Consider the following 6000-nt stretch of genomic DNA (forward strand, 5'->3'; position numbering starts at 1 on the left):
TCTTTTGTGATTTTCGTATTATCCCAATTGCGTGACTCATGACGGTTAAGGGGAATTGGTCTGCCGTGTAAACGGAGATTTTCGAAGATTTATACCCAGAACAACAGTATTTTATGATCAGCGGTGTGGGAAATTTCGGAGAAGTGTTTACAAAAATTGTGCCCAACAATCATTTTATTCAAATTGAAAAAATAAAACCACAATCCCAATTGTTGACTCGAAATATTAATTTAAAAGTATAAGGAAAATGCGGTAAGAAACGTTGCTTTCAGTTTTACAAAAAAAAAATTATCCCAGTTTGGTTTCCTATGTGTAAATATTAAGACATCAACATCAAAATATTTTGGTGTTAAGCTCTGTTCAAAATGAGACAAATAAACTATTTGTATTCAAAAAAAAACAGAAAAAAGCTCAATTTTTAACGTCTAAATAGGTTCCTAAATTCAGTCAAGTCGCAAGTTATGCTCTCGTGAAATCAATACCTTACTGTGTCATAAGCTGACTCATGTTCTAACTTTAAATTCAATAAAAAAAATATATTATCACAATTCATATTTCTAAGATATCGACTAAGATTCTTGTGATCTTTCACTGAAGTAAAAAAATTCAGAACTCAAAAATGAAGTAAATATTATGTATTGTAAATCCTTATGTTTCGAGCAGTTCTATTTACAAATATTAAAATGCCATGTTAGGTTCCTTAAAATAAACTCAGCAGTGTTGAAAAAATTTTCGTTTAGGTCAAGAATAAATTGTAATAACTTTGAACCAATATTAAGTTACTGCGCCATTTACTCATTTAAAAAACTGAAATTTTGAATGTTATGTACTAAAAATTTTTGTAGACTCTTATTAAAAAGTTGATACTGAAAGTTAAGGTTTAGGTTCTTAAAATAACCTCAATTTAGATTTAGAATTGAGTTAGTAACTTTGAACCAAATTAATTATTAATAATTATATTAATTATATCTAATAATTAAGTTACTGTAAAAGAAGAAACGTTTAACCGCGTTACTGTATTTTAAAAAAATAAAGAAAATAATTAAACAGTTGTCGTCTTTTACTTTGCAGTCAAAAACGTTGCTAAATCAGAGAAAAAGGCTCAAAAGAGCGATCTTTTGATGATCCTTATTGTTTTTTAAAGCTCTTGGGTTTTGACAAAATATTAAAGATTTCTGTAAACACATAAATTAAATAGATTATTATGACAATCTTATAGTCTTGTTTTGCTTTAAAATTTTTAAAAAATTGATAAATAAGGAAAGTAAAGTTATTTAGTTTTAAACTTTCCTCGGTATTTTCCCAAAGCTTCCTAAATGCCAAAAAATGAAGAATGAGATTTTTTAAGTTTCCAGGGAAGGTCTCTAATGGAAATTTAAATTGAATGCATTCTTGGACATTGTGTTTAAATTGGAAAAATGTTGTTAGCATTTCAAAAATTTTGCTAGGAGGATTAGAAAACATTCTTCTCCTGGCTTGGTCAAATCGATTTTTGCTGTTAAAATATATCAATTTCTAAAGAGAAAATTTTGAACATTTAATTCAATTATCAGTAGTTTTTTTGGAAAAACATAAAAGTGAAACTCCTTACTAATAAAATTCTTTATTAGAGAAAGTAATTTACAAAAAAACTAGAACCGTGTATCTGCTCGGAGGAATTCTCGGAAAGGATCGGAACCGCGGGTATTTTCCCGAGCTTTTCCCGGTTCGGCGTCAGGCGAGCTTTTACTTTCCTGGTATTGTCTGTCCGATCGTTGCGTCACAACCACTTGGAGCAGATGTCATTGGAAAGCACGTGACATATGTTTACACTAAGTCAGCTTACCTGTTGATTGGCTCAGAGTGGTTCCATGCTGGTTCACTGCACCCAAAATCCCGCACTGTCACACATTCGGCTAATCCCAATAATCCCGTGGGGTGTCACTGTCACAACCACTAGCTCATCCCTTGGTTCCATTCATGGGCAGCGTCTGTACGAGTCGCGTGCTCTCCCGAAGACCTCGCTTCTTACACTGATCACACACTCATGAAGGTAAGAATGGCCCGGTGGGGGGACATATAGCATTCCCAGGTAGGCCGCAGCGGACTTCCGACGGACCTCTTCTTCGCCAGACTGCTCCAGGTGCACTGCACGGCGGCGACAAAGGGGCCGCATCCATTAGACGGGCGTCTTGGCGCCTCGATGGACCAGACCGCACCGATAATTTGATATACTGTCCTCTCATTACCCTATTGATTGCTCCATTGTCTCGACGGCGCGAACTTACAAACTTAGTTAACTCGAAGAGAATAATGGACAAAGGTTGGGGATGAGGACAGACCCACAATACATGACTTGATTAGGCTTATTAGCCCGAAGGGACCCCAAACCAATCGATAAGCATACGGCAGTTTTTAATTTCGCCTTCACTATTTTTAAACCGACTCGAGCTAGTTGGACGAAACCAATCATATTTCCTGACAAGTGCTCCCATTTGTCACACGGTGTCACATGGAAAACCGCGAACACCCATTAAATGGAATTTCCATTTCGGTTTATTTAAAAAAATTGGGTAAATAAATTAGGCACACGTGTTCACGTGTGACACATGTATAAATTTGCACACCTACAGAAACATGAAAATATGAAAGAATTTATGAAAAAACAATTTTTTAATTTCTTTATTTGACAATAATTTCATAATAAAATGAACTAAAAATGTGTTGCCGTTGCTAATGTTTTGAATTCAAATTTAACTTTAAGTCGTGAATCACACTTAATTTTTAAATAAAGAAAGGAAAGAAAAAGAAAATTAAAAAATAAGGTAAAAATATGCAGTAGTCAGACAAAATAATTTTTTTTCTCAGGATTTTGTCGAATTTATTTAAGTTAATATACCATTTAATTGGTAAGCTATGGTAGTGTGTACAGACGTGAACTGACCTTAAAGGTTCTCCTTACCTTCATTCTTATTCCTGCTGTGATGTGGCGTATTTTCTATGATTACAAAATATTTTTTTTATTTATTTATAAATATATTACCTAATTTTGAATAAATTTATACGTACCTTTTTAGAACTCAATAATAACAGTGCAGTTTGGGTAGCAATAAGTGTATATCATCTTGGAAACAGAGGTAGCACCTAAGTTTAATTATTTTGAAAAATACATTCAACTATAAAAGATGTACTCGTCATTTGTAAAATGTAATTGGATGTTTGTTACTTTAATATTTCTGCTACAAATTTAATAATAATAATAATAATAATAATAATAATAATAATAATAATAATAATAATAATAATAATAATAATAATAATAATAATAATATACTTGAAGAAAAAAAGAAAGTAAGTCAAAAAATATTTTTGATGTACCTATTTCACTGATTTTATTTTATATCTCTACGTAGTACGCTAAAAAAATTGGCACACCAACTTAGTGGTCGGTATACTTTGTTAAGAATCAAGTGTAAATTACAGAAAAAAACCTTGAAAAAAATTCCTAGTCATATTTTAAAAAATCTAGAGCCCAACATATTTTATTAACTTTATTAACTTCTTATGTTTTCTTTTCATATTTACATACTAAATAACATAATAATGAATAAACGTTTTTAAATTAACTATCAGTCTATAGCAGTTTAAAAAAAATAAAATCTATAGAAAAATCCATATTTGTAGATGTAACCACTCTGTGTATTATTTCGTAGAAAGCCGTTACTAAGGTCTCCAAAAAATTCATTTTGCGATCACAAATTATTGTAAGAATAGGAGTTGCCACACTGCTACATATTATTTTATGTATTTAAAATTCCTTATTTTTCAATAACTTTAATAATATGTACAGAGGATTTTTTACTGTTTGTACTTTGATATTACTCATGGAGTTAATACGTCGATTTTTGATCAACCTGTATATGCCAAATTAGCATCAAGGAAAAGGTTTTACTTTTATTATAGTTTTCAAAGGCAATATCACCAAGAATTAAAATTATATAACTTGGTTGTAAATCTTGAGTTTTTTTTTAATTGTTCAGACAATAGAATTAGTTAATCAAAATCCGTATACAATTTTTTTTAATTTATTTTTAGCTGACCAAAAAGATATCAATCAGATAAAACTTCACGCATTGAGTGTAAAGTATCATTTGCAGATGAGAAACTTTTATCTCGTTCAATGATTTAAAAAGCTATAAATAAATATAAATAATTTTTATAGTCTGAAATTGTCCAAAAATAGCTTGGCTCATCAGCTACGGCTCTTTCCACATTTCTCATTTTTCTAATTTTTGATCTAGGTGCTCAAAACGCCATGGAGCAACCACATAAAATAAATTTGAAATAAATTTAGAAGCAGTCGTAGCCTTATTTGGAGAATCATTAATTTTTTGTTGTTAGAACAAACTAGTAATTTACATATTCTGCTGCTGATTGCGACAAATGTAATGTGTGAATGTGTTCAAAGCTTTGTAATTGGATAGTTTGCATAAAAAATGTGAGTTTTCGAGGGCACAAACAATGCGGCAGTTGGGTTAAGTTCTGGTCGACCACAGAGGTCATTTGTTGGGTTATTATAGTGTTATCTGTCCGGTTTCAATGATTTATTAAAACCTATAATTGTAAGTCGATACAGGTGGAAACTTCAGCTTGTTGTAATTCAAGTGATTGTGGCCGGTTATATTTGTATTGTATTCGTATTGCGAAATTGTTCATTGAATCATGAAGAATATAGTGTGTCTATATAAGTGGTAATTTTTCTCTCCTGGGTGTTTCGTCCAGTAGATTCAATTACTTATCGGCGTCCGAGCGAATCTTGGATAATTCGGGCCTCGGAAAAAATAGTATAATATGTGGTTGCGGCATCAGGCCTCGGTATAAATTACAGATTGTGTACGCTTAGGTCGGGAATTAATAATAAAAAAAGAAGAGCCGAGAAACAGATAAACAGTGTTTCATAACCTCAGCTCGCTATGACAGTACCAATAAATCTCCGGTAATTTATTAGGAGTGTGAATCCCCATAATCGGACACTTCTAGCCACAAACTCCGGCACTTAGGCCGCGATATAAAAAACGCCAACAAAATCGCCGCTCGTTTTCCCGGTGCGAAAGCATCGCTTGATAGATAGCCACCAGCGAAGACGACAAAAAACTGTCTTTGTCTGCTGGAGCTATGTTAATTCTACCATGCGATAATTCATACCAGTTGTACTTGCCTTGCTGGAGTCGTATTATAATAACATACGACGAGCTTGGATGTATACCTCAAGAGCGCCCCTCGGCCCGCGATACTGAAATACGACGCAAAAATGCGACACGCATGTAAAGCCTCCTCATCAGCTAAGACCAACACGATACACATGCAACCATCACGACGCATTTTTAACATCACACAACTCATCAACGAACTGTCTGTCATTCAACCGACGGAGGTACGGCCTTTTTACGTGGCCTTCGAACTCGATCTTTTAACTTCTTCCGGATGATGAAGGCGGGAAAGCGCCAACAATTTTTGCACAACGCTGAAAGCTTCGCAGCTGCAACTTCGCCACTTCCATGACCCCGAACCACAAAAACCCAAAGCTCAGCGAGCGAATCGTGCCATCAGCGACTAAGCGATTACCACGAGCGAGCGCTGGAAGCGAACAATATGCTGCTTATATTTTTGTCTAACTGTCTTTAACTCTTCGATGGAGAAGAGTTTCAAAAAAACTTTTAAAAGTTTCCTCTTTTTGAAATCATTCAAAATCATTGTTCTGAAATCTCTTCTATTAAGCTCAATGATGTTGACGAATTTTCGTGTGCAGGCTACACTTCTTCCGATCACGTTCTCAACTACCACGACGTTTGTATTTTGCAATTAGCACCAAACATGTTAATAAAATCAGTCAAACAGTCAAGAAATTGTCAATAAGTCCACACTTAGGTTTTTAAAAACGATTCAGTTGACCTTGTCTTGGAAAAAATAGATAAACTGTAGTTTCAATACAACTTATTCAAACTTTATTTAACACCCCGA

At 33.5% G+C, this 6000-nt stretch overlaps 1 protein-coding gene across 1 annotated transcript in view; it reads right to left on the bottom strand.

Annotated features, from left to right (window-relative positions):
- The window catches only part of Sox102F, a 70012-nt gene extending 67968 nt beyond the window's left edge, over window positions 1–2044 (bottom strand). The window contains exon 1 of the mRNA XM_015979436.2: window positions 1826–2044. The gene's annotated coding sequence lies outside the window, so the exon portion shown is untranslated. The remainder of the gene's footprint in view (window positions 1–1825) is intronic.
- Between the last annotated feature and the right edge of the window lie 3956 nt (window positions 2045–6000).

This window comes from Tribolium castaneum, chromosome 9 (assembly GCF_031307605.1).
Source record: "Tribolium castaneum strain GA2 chromosome 9, icTriCast1.1, whole genome shotgun sequence".
Lineage (NCBI taxonomy): Eukaryota > Metazoa > Arthropoda > Insecta > Coleoptera > Tenebrionidae > Tribolium > Tribolium castaneum.